Source organism: Cricetulus griseus, chromosome 4 (assembly GCF_003668045.3).
Source record: "Cricetulus griseus strain 17A/GY chromosome 4, alternate assembly CriGri-PICRH-1.0, whole genome shotgun sequence".
Classification (NCBI taxonomy): Eukaryota; Metazoa; Chordata; class Mammalia; order Rodentia; family Cricetidae; genus Cricetulus; species Cricetulus griseus.
Window position 1 is genome coordinate 27,528,937 of NC_048597.1, and position 19,196 is coordinate 27,548,132.

Consider the following 19,196-nt stretch of genomic DNA (forward strand, 5'->3'; position numbering starts at 1 on the left):
GCAAGGCCCTGGGTGATCATCAAAGCCATAGCAGTTTTAAATTGAGGAACATATTTCATATAGCGGTCTTTTTAATTTTTAGCTGATTTCCTCCTGAAACCTGATCTCACTCCCTAGCTGCTCACTAGAAATTAATTCCACATGATTGAAAACTCATCATTCCTTTGCTTTAGCCTTGGTCCACTTGAGAATGTTAGCTATGGAAATATGTGCTACCTGTTTAAATTTAAATCACTAGTCCTTTTAAATAGTAAAACGAATAGTGACGTTGTAGAATTCCCATTTGGGGGAATCTTAAAGGTCACTCTAGCTATCCAGGGAAGTTAGTGAGATGTTAGATCTTGACGGTCAATAAAACAAGACACTAGCACATATGTAGCATTGCTACGCACTATGGATGAAGGGAGTTTTTTTTTTTTTTAATTCTAGTGACTAAATGATGTTAGAAGAGCTGTATTTTGGGGTTACTTGTTAGAGGGTATGGTTCATTCTATCACAGTAGAGACCATGGGAACCTGTGTCTGTGAGATTTATTTTGGTAAGCAGAAATAAAGAAGAGGAAGAGGGAGGGAGGAAGAAGAAGCAAGATCTTGTTAGCCCAGAGGGTGGTGGACTGTAACAATCAAAAGCCTGGGTCTAATAGCATACATCATTCAGAGAAGCCCATCTCTTAACATTCCCCAGCCTCCCAAAACAGTGCCACTAGTTGGGGACTAACTTTTCAGACACATGTGCCTCTGGAGGGCGTTTCAGACTCTAACCATACAGTACTTAAGCTTTATCTATACTTGGTTTTTGCCCATTTTGCATGGCTTAAGGCATTATCAATTTTGCTTTATAAAACCTTCAGTAATTGCTTTCAAAACTTTGCATGAGCTATTACATATTCAACTGAGTTCAAAAGTCTCCTGAGTATTTTTTTTAGCTAGCTGTTCAGAAGGCTTTACTTTTTCTGCCCACCAGTAGCACACACTTTGCAAAGAAACAAAGTTCTATAACAAAGGAAATATCTTCACAAAATAGGAAGCAAACTCAAATTGAATGAACATTGTGTCTCTAGATCTGCACTGATTCTCTTTTTAAATTGCTTTAAAGAGTTCTGTAGGATAACAGCAAAAATAATTTTTAAAAATCTCAATAGAGCATTCCCATATGCATTATTGGCATCAGTCAAATGAAAGATTTCACAAAAGTTTCCCTACTCCTAGATAAAGCATGTGGACATATAAGTCACAGATAAGTCTCCCTTAACTTTTCTGATCTCTGATGAATGTTCTTCTAAATTTGGTCCTTTTTTCATTTTAATCAACTTATTTATTTTTTTTAATTTTTATTCTAATTAGAAAGATTATTTTACATGTCAATCCCAGTTCCCTCTCCCTCCCCTCCTCCCCTACCCCCCCCAACTAACACCCTACCTATCTCATACCCTTTCTGCTCCCCAGAGAGGGTAAGGCCTTCCATAGGGTGTCTTCAGAGTCTGTTGTATCCTTTGGGATAGGGTCTAGGCACACCCCTTTGTGTCTAGTCTCAGGGAGTATCCCTCCATGTGGGATGGGCTTCCAAAGTCCATTTCTATGCTAGGGATAAGTACTGATCCACTACAAGGAGCCCCATAGATTTCAGAGGTCTCCTCACTGACACCCACATTCAGGGGGGTCTGGATCCATCCCATGCTGATGGGGCAGGGAGGTTGAGTTGGGGGAAACCCGAAGAGAGCAAGATAAGAGATACTATAATAGAGGGAGACATTATGGGTTTAAAGAGAAATCGGGCACTAGGGGAAAGTCTGGAGAGCTACAAAGATGACACCAATTAACACTGTAAGCAACAGAGGAGAGGCTACCTTAAATGCCTTCCCCTGATAATGAGATCGATGACTGACTTATATGCCATCCTATAGCCTTCACCCAGCAGCTGGTGGAAGTAGAAACAGACACCCACATCTAAAACTTGAGCTGAACTGAAATTCTGTTGCAGAAAAAGAGGACTGATGAGCAAAGGGGTTCATACCAGGCTGGTGAAGACCACAGAAACAGCTGACCTGAACAAAGGAGAGCTCTTGGTTCCCAAACTGATAGCTGAGTATTTGAAGATAAAGGAAAGAGGTTATCTATTTCATTTATAAATATTGAAGCAAAGATACAAGAACACTCAGAAAGAGGGAAGGAGTTTTCAAATGAATAAAATTCAGCCAAGCTAAAGAGAATAATATACATTTAATTATCTTATATATAAGAATACATCTTTTTCTAAGAAGAGAAACCATCACACATTTGTGAGAAATAATTTATGAGGATGACCCCTCTTTAATGATGAACAGCATTAATATTTGCCTTGAACTGCTACTTTAACCAACCATGTCAAAACAAATATTTTTTATTAATTTATTTTTGTGGCATTGCCTTTCATGATATATGACTATAGAAAAGAGTATGGCCATATTCCAAGAGACATTTATTGCATTTCAAGAATAAACCATTTGAACACCATGTCAAGATAGAGACTGATTTAGGAGTGCCTGAATAACAACGTATTAGAGACGAAATATCCATTTCGAACACACCATTTGGAAAGCCTTTGAAATAAAATTTGTCTTAAAAGGCTGAAGCAAAATTTTACAGCTTTTTTTTCAGACTTTCATGCATGTACATTTAATCTCAATATTCAATAGTTTTCTAGTAAGATTAAATATTTGTTTCTCTGGAAACATTCACCAATTTTATTGAAAGTAATTTAATGGACTGAAAATACTTTGTTTATTTTATCAATAGGAGCTGGTCATGCAAAGTTAGGCTGTAAAATAGTTCACACAATGGGCTTTCAGTACTCTCCAAGCTTCCAAGAGAAGCTTCAGTAACAGGAGAAGCTCAGTAACCATAGGTGGCCACACAATGACAAGCATATCCCAGAAACTTAAAAAAATCATCCTTACATTTCTGTTGCTCTAGAAGTAAAATCTGTATTAGTCAGGGATCTCTCGAGGAACAGAACTGATAGTCTCTTAGAGGCTGAGGTCCTGCTAGTCCAACAATGGCTATCCATCCATGTTGACTACCAGGCTGGATGTCTTCAGTATATTCTGAGATCTCAAAGGAGTAGGATCTAATGCCAGTAAAGGAATGGACTTGACAGCCAGACTGAGGGCAAGCAAGCCAAGAGGGAGAAGTTCCGTCTTCCATGTCCTCTACATAGGCTGCCACCAAAGGTGTGGTCTACATTAAAGATGCGTTTTCCCTCCCACCTCAACTATCCACATTAGAAGTGGGTCTTCCTACTAAAAAAAGGTTTAGTTAAGAAACAATTCCTTCACAGATGTACCCAGCTGCTTGGGTTTTAGTTTATTCCAGATGTAGTCAAGTTGACAGCCAAAATTAGCTTTCTCAGATAGGTACCTATGTTTTACCTTGCTTATACCTATGTATACATATTAGAAAAGAAGTCCCCCAAACAACACTATTCTTTTGAAAGGGGAGGCAGTGACTTAAAAAGGCAGTATAGATAGTTCCAGGATGGTCTAGGTAGCAAGCGCAAGACAGTGTTCTAAGAGCCTCCACATGACTTGGAAACAGAGTAACTTCTGTGAACTTGGAAGTACTTCATATTATCTATAGTTCACTTCTGTGATCAGTAATGATAATGTTATTCTACAAGTTATGAAGACATAAGGAATTATTGTAAGGACTTATGTTGGTGCCTAGAATGTATTAAGCACCATGTGATTTTATAATCCGTTGCTCTATTTCTGCCGCATTGTTTCTCTTCACTCTTGAAGAGTGATAATTACCCAGACATCATGGGAATCGACAACAAAGAAGTGAGTTTTGCAATAGTTGTGTAGGTGTATCCTATAGCATCCTTTTTGAGAGTTTCATTATCTTCCTCCACAAAGGAAGTACATAGTCAGTATTATGATATTAGTTATTAGTATAAATATGTTTCTGGGTAACTCAGGTCTATTTTCACAATGTTATATAACCATGACATTGATACACATATATAACCTGTTTTAAGCGTCCATTACTTACTTGACCATTATAGTTATCTTAGAACTCAATGCTCTGCTCAAAGGGAGTACAGATTTCCCAGACTTTGACATTAGCAATAAACTATATGGTATTTGAAACTTCCTTTGGGAATATGCAATGCTTTATGTTTCAGAATCTGTTATACTTGTTCTGACTTTTTTGCCTTAAGCCAGAATGTTATCCAGAGGAATTGTAGTATATGCGGTTTTGTCATGGAACATTAATATGTCAGGAATGGGAATTTTATTTTTATGAAGACTGTAGAATAACCAGTCATATTCAAGAATGAAAATTAAGAAGCATAAAATTAATATGTGTCTTATAATTTGTATCTTACGAGGCAACAATTTGTTAAAGCATAAAATGAACCTCACTCACTCATATATCAGCCAAAAATATCAAAATCTTATGTGTTGTAAAAGAGTGTATTTTGGTTTCCTTGTTTGCTTTTTATTTTTTATTGGGCATTAGTTTTTTTACACGTATTTGGAGAGAGAACTCATATACAATGTGCTTTGTTTTCAGTGTCAGTGACTATTCAGTCTTGATATCATTTAATAAAAATGCAAATACTAAATCAAATTACATTTGCCTTTACTCATTTGATCACTAATGTGTCACTTCCCTTAAGTGATTTAAGCTCTGTTATTTTTATTGTTATGCACATAATGTCATACTCTGCTCATTGCCATTCTGTCACAAATGATTTTTATGACATGGTATCCATTTAGCAGATATTAGAATCTTAACTTTTATGACATGCAAAAACTAAGCTTCTTCTTCATAAAAAAGAAGTTATGAGGGCAAATTTTTGATAGTATTGCTAAGAATTACAATATCCTCTTTCATCTATGCCCTATTGAGCATGGCGTGTATACACTCATTGGTTTATGATCTAAAAAATATTGTATATGGTTTATTTTCACAATACTCTTTATTAGACAGCTTTACTTGTAGCAAGGAAAAAGAGACATGGGGTATGATGACCCCGGAAGAAATGGTGCCAGAGCTGTGTTGCTGAGCTGGGACAGGTGTTCACTGGAAACATAACACAGCATGGGCCTACTGTGTGCCAACAGTTAACAGTTTAATAAATAGCTTTAAGGGGTTGCAACTATTTTAAAATTGTATATATTTCTCATTCTCCTCCCTATCTAAGTGCAGTGCAAAATAAAACAAAGTATACATATGGAGCATTATTTCCTTCTGTTAACATCCATTTCTCTCCTTAAATTCCCTAAACAGTCTGTCCAGGTACACAGTTATAAAATGTTCTGTAAGGACTGTCTGCAAGATTATGAAGAACTAGACCAAAAATATTTTAGAAAAGCTTGTTTTCCAGTAATTGTTGAATTATATTTATAAAATTAATGTTATTTTTCAAAAACAAATACACTAATAAAGCTTTTCTAAACTTAATTGAATTATAGTGTGCTTAATATTTTTGTGGGGAGTTAGTTAGGAATTTTTTGTAGTGCTAATTACTTCCTAATTTATCCTTGCTAATAATGAGAGTATACTAATTTTCACATAAAAAGACAAAATGTACTATGTATTACGGCTTGTACCTACCACATAGTATAATAACATTGTAAATTTATTACACTTAAAATGTATAACCTAAGTATAATCATCTTAACCACTTCTGTGCTTTCTCTCCAGGGACCCCATTGTCTTGGTAGCCTCCTTAGAAACCCATAATCTGAAACTGAGCAGCATGTGAGATTTGCAACACTGACTACTCATAAGTTTAGATTCACTGAGTGCAGCATGGCAGTCAAACTATGTCAACTAGTACTTACAAGATGTTGAAGACTCTCTGGATTTCTTTTCGATCAGTTCGTTGACACCTTGTTAACCAAATCACCTTCATGACTATAGAGAAACTCTATCTTACTTCAAATTAATAATAGATAAGAGATGGTTTGCATGCACACATGTTAAGGTCAATAGTACAGTGCTTCTTGAAACAGTGGTACAAAACTGTTCAAATACACTCGTGTTTCGTCTGTCTGTACTAATAAGAAATTAATATGGTGAAGGGAAGTAAAATTCAATCATTTCAATTTTCTTAAAAAATAAAGTCAAAGCTTAACATAAAAGATGGTACAGACTAAAATACGTGAAACAACTGCCCAAACCTTTTGTGATTTTAGAGAACAATGAAGTTTAGGAGATTGTACATAATTTTGAATACTGGGTAGTGCTCATGCTCCTTCTGGTTTTGCAGAAATATATGCTGTTGTGTTTCAGAATGATTAGCTTAAAAGGTGACTAACCGATGAGATGATTAATCACTTTGGCTTAACCCCTGGTATAGATTTTCATCCTGGAGCATCTACTATAACTCATATATGTACTATCACATAAAGATATTCATATATTAACTGATTGTCATCTACGGTTATCACTGTTGCACTGTTACTATATGACCGTAATAGTCTCATCAGGGCTGAATGTGCTGTTAGGCAGTATATCAACTTGAAGAAAGAAGGTCACTGGGGTATCAAGGTTACTATCTATTGCTGGAAAAACACACCACAACCAAGATAATTTATAGAAGAAATTGTGTACTGGGTTTTACACTTCCATAACTTTAGAGATCATGGCCACCAGAACGAGGAGCTTGACAGCAGGCAGGTAGACATGGCACTGGAGCAGTAGCTGAGAGCTTGCATCTTGAGACAACAACCATGAACAGAAAAAGAGTTAGCTGGTAATTTGAACTTTTGAAACCTCAAGCCGATTCCTAATGACACACTTCCTCCAATAAGACCATACCTCCTAATCCATCCCAAACAGTTCTATTAACTAGGGACTACATTGTCAAAGATATGAGCCTGTGCAGCCTCATTCACACCACCGAAGCAGGTGTACCTTAAATTATATATCTTTCAAGTGGACACTTTGTCTTAGCTCTTTGTGCTCCCTAGCTGTCATGAGGTGAGCATTTTTTTTCAACCATACATTATTCTGCCTCACCACAGGTCTGTAGCAATAGATCTAACCATGAACTGAAACCTCTGAAATCATGAACCAAATAATTGTTTTGCCTTTTGAGCTGATTTTCTCAAATGTTTTCTTGCAGGTATAGCCAGCTATCCTAATAACCACTGAGCAGTTTTAAGGCAGTCAGTTTTACTAGGTGAAAATATCAATAACTGAGTTGAGAAACATCAGAGATACCATCTTTCACTATGCAAAATTTCAGAAAATGCATGGAAGATCGATTTAAGTATTGTCTAGAACAGTGGTTCTCTACCTGTGAGTTGTGACCCCTTTGGGGGTTGCATATCAGATATCCTGTGTATCATATATTTACATTTAAATTTGTAGCAGTAGCAAAATTACATTTATGAAGTAGCAACAAAGTAATTTTATGGCTGGGGTCACCACAACCTGAGGACTGTACTAAGCAACTACAGCATTAGGAAGGTTAAGAATCAATGCCCTAGAATATTATGGTTGATTTGGGCCAAAGCAGATTCTGGAATAGTAGAAGTACAAAGTAAAGCTACATAAAAAGATCTACAGTTACCCAGGAAAATTATTGGATGAAAAATAAAATGAAATTTTTGGGAAGATGAAGCATATTCTCTTTGATTGAAATTGGCTAGACATGTTACTTTTTGGTGAATAGAAAAGGATCAATAAATGAAAAATGATTATAATTAGGTGTTTGGGAAACTAATTTTTCTCTCATTTCATAAAATTTATGTTGATAAAAAGAAATTTATATCTATCTATCTATCTATCTATCTATCTATCTATCTATCTATGTGTATATTTCTGACCCTAACAAAAAGATGCCACTGAAATAGAGTTAAAGCTGTGTTTACTCCCTCACTATCTTTGAGGAAGGATAATATTTCTATAAGTGATTCTTGTCATTACACTAAAGCAGTGAAGGTAAGCTGTCATACAGATATTATTGCAAATTTATCTTTCCTTTTTTATAGTACAAAATTCACTAGACAAGTTTTACAACTTTATTCATTTAACAAGGGTACTCACTTAGATTTTGGTAACCAGGTATCAAGTCCCCTTTGCTGAATTGTAACTTAATTGCTTGCTGGCTTATAATGCAATCTCTTTCACATGTGATCAAATACTGGATATGTTCAGACATCCTACAGAACTGAGAAAAAGCACACCATGGTGGACTGGAGAGGTATCAGTCCCCCAGTGAAGCCTGGCCTGCAGCAGTCAATGACCTTGTTTCATCATATTCACATCGACAGAGAAGCAGAGCCTACAATGTTCAGAGCCACACTTCCATGCTGGAAAGCTACCACTGTTTTAGAGAATTTATGAATGCAGAATTCTATAGAATTTAAGGACAAGTATTTAAAGAATATACTGGATATTGGGATGAGTAGACAATCAAAATACAAATATTTCAAAAGATAGATTATTAATCATACTAGGGTGTATTGCGTCATTAAAAGAGGAACAAGTGTTATATATAAAACTGGGTGATGATACCATGTTTGTTAGCAACTGAAATCCATCAGCTATCTGAGTTATCTAAAGGTAGAACAACTTTCCTCTCAATGTCCTGATAATAGCAACTCACAAACCTCTATTGAGTGTCCTCATTGTATTCAATTAGGTGATAATAATCAAAGTGACTGATTTTGAGAGATTCTGCACCTGTACAGATCGTAGAAAAGAAGAAAATTACTCATATTACAATAAATGATAAGAAAATTGCTGACATTTGTCTTTAACATAAGGAAAAACACAACTTTATTTTGAGTAATAACATCTAATTACAGATATGATAAGATAGATTCTAATGGGGGAAGTCTTCTGTACATGTTTCTCTTATTGGTTGATGAATAAAGCACTGTTGGCCAATAGGGAAGCAAGATAGAAGGACTAGTAGTCGGGGAGAATTCTGGGAAATGTAGTAAAGAGAAGTCATCGTGTGATGCAGGTAGGAACTGACATAGCAGGCAGTAACAGTATATATGCAAGAACAAACAGCAAATTGCTCTGTTCTCCCTCTTCTCTGTGGAGATGCTGAACAGACAAAATGTAGACCCCAAGCGAGTAAGGAGACCAGATCTTTTCTCTGGTAAAATAAGGCCACGAGGAAATACATAGATTAGTATTTATGGATTAAAAATAAGAAGCCCAAGTCACCATCCAACAGCTTATAACTACTATAGCGTTAGAGTGTTTCTTTGGGGCAGAGAAGGGTAGTGGGACCTAGCCGGGCCAGAAAAATCTCAGGTTACCAGATTCCATAAGAAAAGATGAAGATATGGCCCCTGAGTTAATATTTATGTTCAATAAAGCTTAGATATGAATGAAATTGATTTAGAGAAGCAGCTATAGTCTTATATGTCAACTAAAATGCTAATAGTTTAGAGGTTTACTTAAGGAATCATTCAACTCTATAGAATTATATATTTTAGTCTTCAAAATTTTTATTTTATAGCAGCGTTCCTGTGACTGTTTTGACAAAATAATGTTCCATATTTGTATATATAAAACTACTAATATTTCTGTTTTGTTTAGTATTTCATACCTATAAAGATATAAAAATAAAACTCTTGGCCTTTCTTAAGTCACAGTGAATAAAAATAGGTAAAAACAACTATTTATTAAATCAATGAATGGTTTGTATTTTAATATTGATTTGACTGGCTTCTACTTCAAAATGACTTTGGGGATGTTTTACATTTTGAGTGCCATGTTTATTATTCAAACAGTTCACAAATTAGAAGAAACAAATGCCCTTATTCTGCTAAATTGCCTAGAAACCAGTGACTTACATATCAACACATACTTACATAGTTTCATAAACTTGTCTCTGCTCCAGCAGTCATAGACCAGTAGGTTGGCCAAAACCAGATAAATTAATACCTCCTTTTGTTTCATTTACTTAACTGAGAGCTTGTCCATTGCTTCATGTATGCAATTCTATTTCTCAAAAGGATGTTCCTCATATTTTCTTTTGTCCAAAACTAGTTACAAGAATTATCCCAAGTCATGGTGAATATTAATTTACAAATGTAATTAATGCATGTTGCCTCTAGCCTTGGAGTAGGATAACATTAGGAGCTGGCCTCGCCAGGATGGAACATTCTTTTTTCCATTACTATTCTGATTGGAGTTTCCATCTGTATATATTTACTTACAATATAAACCTAAAAAGGACACAATACAAAATTGTAAAGTTAATAGTGGAATTTAGATAAATGGGATTGTTTTAGTAATTATTGTAGAATCGGCCTAATATATCACCTAGTATGCTTCAATACTATAATGTATGTGTATGACTCAGTAGTTTCTTAAAAAAAAACAAGAGAAAATTGGGCAAGTTTAGTATAGGCCAGGGAGAGACTTAACACTGAGAATAAAAGCATTCTTTCTACCTATGGTGGCAGAGTTAACTTGAAATTGGTATGTGACTGCGATGGTCAGGATTTGATCAGAGAAAGCACCCATAGGGAAAGGCTTGGCTGACATTTATGGTGTAACTCATTTGTTTTACTTGAAGTCTTATACAATTCAGTAGAAAATAAAATAAATTTTGTGGAGCCAAGGATGAGTGATTTGGCCTAAGTTAGGGCATGAAACTGAGCCCAGATGTGTGTGAGGGTAAGACCCAGGAAATCAGCCTACCCCAGGCACTGTGAAGGGGGCTGAGTGTACAAGCCAATGAAATTGTTTTAGCAGAGTCTAAAGAAAAAAAGCCACTGCAGTGACTGTCAGAAGAGTTATAACCTGACATTAGACAATGGTGCAGTCTTGAATACACAGCAGGATAGTCCATATTTAAACACTTTTCTTTGCATGTGTAAAGGGCTTTTAGATAATAAGTAATTTCTTATCATTTATATTCTCTATACAAGAACTTCCCTATATTATAGCCTTTTTGATCTTACTTTTATACTATCTCTACATGAGATAGTATAAAAACGCTGGCTGGCAGGAAAGAGGGGAAAGCATTGTATTTCAGCTTTCATGTATCTAATCTATTGAGATGGCAGAAGTGCCACCAGGTATCAGGTTTCATCAAGTCAAATCAATGTGACAGGACTGACAAGATGAGATGGTCTCACATCTATAAAATTGTGCTGCCATTCCAGCCTCATGAGATTGATCTTTAAACTCTAGATGGGAGATAGCTCACACAATATAATATTGTTTATTTTCATTATCTGTTTTACTCTTCTCCTGAAGGGCTGGCACTAACCAGGTCTTGGGAGAAAATGATTCTACCTATGAGCAAGTACCTAATGTGGAGAACATTAGAACTAAGACATGCATAGCCTCACAATCTCACAATTTCGAGCATTGGGTCATGAATGTCTGGGTGAAACCATGTACTCTGCCTGATGCTCTGTGGGAAAATCTTCTTTGAGTTTCTCAAATTTTCTTACTATCTTTGGAATTCCTTGGCCTAGAGACACATCTCCCAAGAAACATGTGTTTTCATGTTATTATCTTTGGTGTTGTTCCTTGTCTAAGTTTCTAATTTTTGTAATAGTGGTTATGTTGTATATTGGTCTACCTAGCAAACAGTCTTTAAATGCGCCACCATTTTCAGTGCTCTATTTCCAGGTAACACCCCACCTTGGGTATGAGAAGCAAATATTCTGGGGAGAAGGCACAAATTAATTCACAAAATCCTACAACATGGATTTGGGGACTGATGTTATTGTGTATTGCATTTCTGTATCAGTAAACATCGTTGAAGCAGGTTGGTGAGCGCACTGTGAAGATTGACTTTACTAAAAGACTCCTCCAGGAATTACAATGGAAAGGACCATAGCTGTTAGATTTACTGCCTTTACCTTGCCTTGTAGTGACATAAGTCTAGCTTGATTGTCAATGTATGGTACCATCGACACTTGTCTGTAGAAACATGGAAGGTAAGATGAGAAAAATGAAGGAGTAATTAAATTGAAAAAAAATTGACAAGATTTGCAAGATTCTGAATTGCTTCCTAGGTGGCTGCTCAGAAAGTTTCCCCTTGCTGATGTCAGTTTCTCACCTTTGCTCAAAAAGTAAGTCTGACCTCAGTTTTAAAGTTATTATGGAGATAATTTGTGTTATATTACACAAAATGGTTCTAATATTAAAAGATTAATCCCTTTTGCCTCTAAACATATGATTAACCATAAATTATCATACTAGACCAGATCATGTCTTTCAAAAGCCTATTAAAAAACAAATTAACCTTTTCTCTCTGGGTTGAACTCCCTTGTTAATATGAAAATCAGGAGTAATTCAGAACTCTCAGATTTGTAGTCCTAGCCATATTCCTTTGTGTTGTTCTCCTTGAGTTGTGACTGGAGAGTGAGTCATACCAGCCTAATTAATTTAGTAAAGCACCAATTATGAACATTGTCTTTGGGAAATCTTGTCTGAAGTGTCTTGAATTTCAGAAGATGTTTCCTTATTATGCATGCCTCCAAACAGATGATTTGTGTCATGCTGTGGGCAAGGGGACACTTGCTTATTGAGTAAGACAATCTGTAGTCTTTGTTGGAATTAAACTTTCATGTTTCCAGTTTTAAGGAGGGTGTGCTTTTTAGTTATTCTTTAAATATATACAACACAGCAAAAGTCTTGTTTTAACAATGTGGCAGAATGGCTTTTTAGGCATTGGTGTATGTATGTTCTTTTACAGTAGACCAGTTGATCTTAACAACACTTACAAGAGACACCTCTTTTCACCCTTCATATCAGAATCATTTGGAATGAAGGGCTGTGACACAGGATATGTTTAAATTAGTATGATAGTCTGGTATGGTGGTACATGCCTGTATTTCTAGTACTCAGGAGCAGAGGCAGGGGCTCTCCTGTTCAAAATCAGCTTGGGCTAAATAGAGAGTTCCAGGTTAGCCTGGTCTCTATAGAAAGATCCTGTAGCTCAAAATGAGAATGGTAACATGATGACTAATATGATCTCTAGATTATTTGTGCTATACTTGCAGCTTTTGCTGTTAAGATAAAACAATCATACACAGGTCCCCTCATAGGATCTGTAAGTCTTGTGCCAATATATTCAGTGGGTCTATAATATACAGAATGGGGAAAGAGTGAGTAGATTATTGGTTGTTTTGAGAAAGAGCTCAGAAGTTGGAGAGACAGCTCAGAAGTTAGTTTTATTCCTAGCACCAACATGCTAGTTAACCTGTAACTCTAGTTCCAAGGATTTGACCCCCTTTTCTGGCTTCTGCAGGCACCAGGCACACACCTGGTATAAATAGATATATTCCAACAAAACACACACACTTCAAAACCAAAACCAAGGTGTTAATGATTTGTGTAAAAACAGTGCATGCCCTTGTGTGGAATTCTGCTTCCATCATGTGTATACCAAAGAAATGTTTTGAGCACCTTCATTTCCTTAGTCATCCTATTGGACTAAAATGAAAAAAAAAAAAAAAAACGGAAAAGAAAGAAGTCATAATATGTTTTCATAAAGGACAAATAGCAAATCTCTCAGGTTTTCTGGGCCACAGAGTTGTGTCAGTGGTTGCATCACAACTGCTTATCTCTGCCACATGACATGGCACATAGTCACTGACAATATAGAAATGAATGGGTTGGCCATGCTCCACTAGATCTTTGTTTAAAAACACCCTTATTTAGACAGCCAGTTTGGTATAAGTGCCATGGCTTTTAAATTAATGTCCAACAAGCCAAACATTTACAACTCTAATGTTTGAGCTCCTCATCCTAAAATGAGATCAGACTGAGAAATCCAGAGGTTCTCTTAAACTTTCCACATCTGTGTTTACAGAGGGAAATAGGAAATAGGCACACTAGTTCTAGAATTAAGTAGCCCATTCAGTGATATTATCTTTTAAAATATCCCACTCAGAAATTGGATGAAGTCTTTTCTCTCTATGTGTAAGTGCTACCTGGACTAAAAGAGAATTGCAAATGTCTAGGACACTGGGAATTTCAAGTTGGGAACCTGGAGTAGACTTTGTGTTTTCCATGTACAAGGCCATGTAATTGATCTCTCTCTCTCTCTCTCTCTCTCTCTCTCTCTATATATATATATATATATATATATATAATATATATATATATGTGTGTGTGTGTATGTGTGTGTGTGTGTGTGTGTGTGTGTGTGTAATCAAGTAACAAAACCCATTTAATTCACTAATTATTTCATTCATATACTCCGTTTTAGGGGAGAGAAAAAATATGATGCTACCTAGAAAGATGCAATCAGAAAGGAACTTTTCAAATTTGCTTAAGGTCATCTGAGTATTATCGATATGAATATTGGTTGAAGGCTATAAGGCATATACCCTGGAAAAATAATCTGATTTCCATAAAAATATTTTTACAAAAGGTCAAAACACCACTGGAGAAATTCTCTTTGTCCTAACACCTCATTACCCAGCAATGCAGAATAAATAGTGCATTGCTCTCTGCTAGCTTGCCTCTGATCCTCTGTAGCTAAACGTGGCCTAAGGCAGTTCTTCAAATACTAGGATCCTTGAATGTGTAATTGTTGCTTGAATAATTCTCCATTCTCATTACCCTTGGCTCACAATTACTTCTTAAACTTCACATTACATGTTGGATCTGGATTTTTTCACCCAAAGTCTTCCAGGGCAAGGACTCTGTTCCCAGCTAGTGACACCACTGGAAGATGGTATAAAGATAGAAAAAAGTGCCGAAGGTGAGGAAGTGGGTGGCTGAGGTCACTCCTTTAACAAGCGCACTTCATTGAAAACAGTCTCTCCTCCTCATCCCCATTGTCTCTGCCACCTTGGTTAGAACAGCTTTAATCCACATTTCAGTTCCCTCCTTGATGCTCGGCCTCACCACATGAGTTCACAGTAACAGAATGAAACAATAAAACTTCCTCCTTTAAAATTGTTTTTTTTTCCTAGCTGTTTTGTCACAACAACGAGAAACAAATATTACTTAATTATTACTTAATTATGCCTGTTTTACCATCTTTTCAATCATGCTAGAGTCAATTAACGATTTCCTGTTTTACTATCTAATACAGACATTGAGACAAATCTCACTATGCCGTGCATTGAAACTACTAATGCACAAGTGATCTATTTTCCTGGTTCTTACACAGTATTACGGTTTCTATTGCTGTGAAGAGACACCATGAGCACAGCAAGTCTTATAAAGGAAAGCAGTTAATTGGCGGTGGCTTAGTTACAGTTGGGGGTTTTAGTCCATTATGGCAGGAAGCCATCATCATGGCGGGAAGCAAGGCGGCATGCAGACACTCATGGTGCTGGAGAAAGAGCTGAGAGTTCTACATTTTGACCCAGAGACAACAGAAAGTGGTCTCAACCATTGGGTATGGCTTGAGCATATATGAGACCTCAAATCCCATCCCTAAAGTGACACACTTCCTCCAGCAAGGCCATATCTACTCTCACAAAGCCACACCTCCTAATAGTGATACTCCCCATGAGCTTATGAGAGCCAATTACTGTCAAACTACCACACAGGTTTTATTTGACTTTTATTTATGTGTTCGTGAGAGTTTTATATAAGGATCTGCTACCTATGTGTCAGTGTTCACAGGGTCCCAGGGAGAATTCAGGATCCCATCTATCTGGAGCTACAAGTTTTTATGGGCTACCCAGTGTGGGCATTGGATATGTGCTGCGGATAAAGCTCTGGTCATTGGGCAGAACGAGAACTCTGAACTGCTGAGCCACGTCGCCAGCTCAATGCACAAATTTTACTCCTTATAGAATCTCTTTACTTCTGCTTGAATTCTGTCTTTAATGAAGGCCCCGCTCATATTTAGGTAATGAGGATTCTACATATTTTAGTGTCAACTTTATGATTTGGACATGGTGTCTGTAAAGTTTGTTCCAAGAGTGTTTGTTTTCATAGAGTTCCATTCAGAGAACTTTTTTTCTCTCAAGGGCAGACTCTTCACCACTTAAATGTAATGTTCATTTTTAACAGTGAGACAAGAGGCACAGGATTGTGTTATATAATTTGACTTACTACATTTGTCTTTAACAAAAATGATTGGTGTTGATTACTTTTTAAATGTATATAACAAAAATCCCTGACTGAAGTTCCTTAAGGAAGGCAGGCTTTAGTTTGAGTTATGACTGACACCGAGAATACAGTCTTCCCTGGCATGTGAGGCAGTATGGTGAGCACTAGGCAGCCATTCACGCTAGTTCACACTAGTTCACACTAGTTGGGCAGTCAGGAAGCAAAAAGAAATGACTGCTGATGCATTGTTTGATTAATCCTAGTTTTACTTTTGCGAAGCTTAGACTCTAGCCCATGGGATGTTGACATTCACTTTGAGGACGAGTTTTCACTTTTTATTCAAACTTCTCTATAAATCTGCCACAGATACAGCCAGAAGTGCAATTCCTAGATGGTACCCAATGAAGTTTACAGTAAAGAAAACCCATCAGACTAGCAAGTGGAAAGCTGGTGCACTATACTTAATCTAGGAAAGACTGAGATCTCGTTTTGTTGCTGTTTCCTATTTTTGCAAGAAGGGATTATAGAGGAGAATATAATTTCATGATCATGATGCCATATATTGTATTGGCTTCTATGACTATGTTGCATGAGTTAGGGAATCTAATAATTCACTGTTCCTGGCCACTGATATAATATAAAATTATTATTACTTTATCAGATAAATATCTCATATCAGGCACAGATATCTTTTCTACCAGAAAACTTAAATGAACATAATTGTTATATTATTAAAGTCTCTGTCTTGCCTATTGCAAATAACAAGGCTTGACAAATTGAGATGGCTTCAAGTTTTCTGTATAGACATTTGCTTAAAATTGGTTTGTACAACTACTCAGTAGCTACTTTAACACAATTTAAAATCCAGTTTTTATTAAAGTCTCAAAAATATTATTGAATATGCTGAAAATTGTAAACATTAGCTGAAGAAAAATCCTAAAAGATTATGAAATTAGTTTAACATTTGCTTAGATCATTTTTAAGACTGTCTAAAACTTCAAATTGTTCAGACTAACTTTACATTTGTAATAATTTATGATTTCCTTAAATTTTTTATATATGCAGACATTGTTGTAATTTAAGAAAAACAGCACTCAAGAGAAGGACACCATATGACAGGGTTCAAGCAGAGTGTTTTTTTCATTAGACAAAGGGATCATAAAAAAGGGTAAAGGGAGGCCAGGACGTGGTGGTGCATACCTTTAATCCCAGCACTCAGGAGGCAGAGGTGGGAGGATCTCTGTGAGTTCAAGGCCATCTGATCTACAGAATGAGTTCCAGGACAGGCTCCAAAACTACACAGAGAAACCAAAAAGGCGGGGAAAGGAAAGGGAAGAACAGCCTCTGGAGACAGGAGCAGGAGCAGCACAAGAGAGGAGAGAAGAAAGAGGGGTGCGGGGGGGGGGAAAGAGGTAGGCAGGACTTCTTTAAAAGGGAACACAGTAAATATGCACAGATGGTGCTCTTGGTGGCTGCAACTGAGGGCATATCCTGTCAGAACTCCAAGGGCAAACCAGTACAGATGCCTGAATACTAACATGCATTACTAGCAGATAGGGTGTTAATAGCTAAGTTATATTACTTTACATTTAACCCCCAATCCATTTCAACTGGTTCTTTATCCCATAGGTTTGAAAATTACAAAATAAATATATCTGAAAAAGTGAGTGTGTACAAGATTGTTTAGTTTTTATAATTGTCCAAAAGTACATTAACAATTCTATAACATTTTCATTTTATTGGTTTAGTATGATAGTAGTTATGGTAACAGAAATGATTTAGAGTATATACTAGGGTGTACCTAACTTCTGTGTAATACTACTCTACTTTATATGAGACTTAAACAAACATAAGTGTTTACCTGGAGGGTGTCTTGGGATAAGTTTCCCATGGACACTAACAATACTTATAAATTAGAACCCATTTCATCCACCTGTCAAGAAAAGATGAGCCTAAAAGCAGAGGTATAAAATAGCCATTAATTTTGATAATAATATTGATACCATTGCCTATTCATGAAAATATACATTGACTTATGAATATGTTCATTCATTCTTTTCAACACCTTTCGGTTTCATAAAATTTTTGTACTAATCTAGTAAGTCATGTTTGAAAGTAGATCATGTAATTATGTTTTGCATTTTGATATGCATTAATGAAATCATATTTACAGGCCCAGAAAATAATAATTTAATATTTGAAAGCACAATGAGAATATAATCAAAGAATTTATTATAAATTTATAATCTTCCAGAAGTACCTAACTTTGCAGTGCCATTAGTATATTTCTGAGCGTGTTTCTTAATGTGTTTTGAAGTTTTTGGCTACTAATCTTTCTGTAAGTCTGCTGGATTGACCAAGACTGGTTAATCATAAATGAAGAATTCCAAAGACAAACTGAGATATACATGCTTGATCTTGAAGAAAAGATGCAAGGAGACATAGAAAAATATTGTCTCTTAAAAATGAAATTATTTCCATTGGGGTGTATCCATTAAGAAATGTATTTTTATGTGCTCTATTAAAATTGTTCTTCATCAATTCTCTTTGGGATTGTATCACATAACAATAGCAAGCCTTAAGGCAAAAGGTAAAAAGTTAAGGTAACATTAAAAAAGCACTGTGAAATTTTCAAAGGAAATAGGGAATGTTTCCCTAATAAGAACATTAATAACTTATAAGTATGTTGTCATATTTAGGACAAACAATTTACAGTGCATATTCCCAAGTATCTGGATTTCTGAATTTACTTAAGAAAAACATACAGAAGAAATAAAATCATTGCTGAAACTGTTTTCACCTCAACATAGTTGATTCTGACCAAGGAGATGACTCAGCAGGTTAGGGTTCTTGCCACCAAACCTGCCAACCTGAGTCTCCCCTCAAGAAACACATGGTGAAGGTGAGAAATGACTCTCAAAGATTTTCTAACCTCTACACACATGCTGCATCATGCATGCACACAATCAATCATCAATCAATCAAAAAACAAATAAGTAAAAAATGTAATTTTGAGACAGTTGATTAATTCTTTTCTGACAGTATTTTGACAGGTTTTTCTAAAGTGTTCAGCCCTATATGTGTTCAAATCTAAATTCAGCTTATTGAATTACTTCATGCCTCTCATTTGTAGCTTTGTAATTCTTTTTTTTTTGAATATTCTCTTTTTTCCAACTTTTTTATTTGAATTAGAAA